The sequence below is a fragment of the Lichenostomus cassidix genome, unplaced genomic scaffold, assembly GCF_008360975.1.
Source record: "Lichenostomus cassidix isolate B80296 unplaced genomic scaffold, HeHo_3.0 HiC_scaffold_46, whole genome shotgun sequence".
Classification (NCBI taxonomy): domain Eukaryota; kingdom Metazoa; phylum Chordata; class Aves; order Passeriformes; family Meliphagidae; genus Lichenostomus; species Lichenostomus cassidix.
This window is the reverse complement of record NW_028147597.1, coordinates 2,201,150-2,202,277: the sequence shown is the minus strand read 5'-3', so window position 1 is coordinate 2,202,277 and position 1,128 is coordinate 2,201,150.

Sequence of the window (1,128 nt, the reverse complement as noted above, 5' to 3'; positions counted from 1 at the left end):
TAAGTTAGCAACACTTTAAAAGATCTGTTATTAACTGACAGCAAAATCACTTAGGAGCACCTTATGGTTTTTAGGGTACCATAAAACCCCTCAGTCCTGTCTGAACTCCTTCTTACATCAGATGTGACAGATCAACAGCCTGGCTGAGGAGTGGCCAAGCCAGTGTAATAAAGAAATGCAAGTGTTACAAAGGAAAAAGAAAAGTGCTCTAAACACAGAACTTGTGAAGCTGAGCTCACTGCACTACTGTGCTCTCAACCAACAATAAAGCTGTGCTTCTCCTGAGCCTGGCTGGGACTGGCTTCTCTCTTCAGGACAGCCATTTTGAAAGAAACTTTCTTTTGTGTGTGAAGTAGGTGTGTCTGCATTTAAATGTCATCCTCGGTCCAAACCTCCTCCCTTGCTTTTCTCTGGCTGGAGATCTTTGGTACTGGATAGGATGGAGCTGTTTCCTGGAAGGGGTTCTCTGGTGCTGATCACAGCACAGCAGGAGGTTTTAGCTCCCTTGGGTTACTCAAATTCCTCTTGGACAATCTCTGAAATATCTTCATCAGCTGAGTGCTGCCAGAGCACAGAATTCCTGAGGAATTGCCTTTCTCTACTCCACCATCACACAAGAACTGGCTGCATTCCCAGGTTTTCTGATCCATTGTATGTAATAGTAATAAATGTCTTATGAACTCCTCAGTCCCGACTAAGTCCCTGTTGAACAGCTCTGTGTCCCAGGTGGTACCTGCATGGAGGGAAGCAGAGGAATACAGGATCACAACAGCGACTGATGAGTCATTCACAGACATCAACATGAAGAAACAGGAGAGACTCGTGGATTTCACAGGCTACTGCATTTCAGCAATCCACATCACACTGCAGAGACTGATGATGATGAGGCCCTGCAGTGTCACAGTGTCCACTTGGCTCCATTGATGCCTGATGGGTTTTTGGATTTTTTATTTTACTTTTATACTCTCTTTTTATATATATCCTTTATATATAACCTTTTACCCTTCCCCGTTCCTGTACTTTTTACTCCCTGTATCTTAACCCTGCATTCTATCACCCTAGTACCCCTTGCCCTGCTCAGAATCCTTTGGGAAGACGAAACAAACCCTCAATCTCAAAAGCATGATG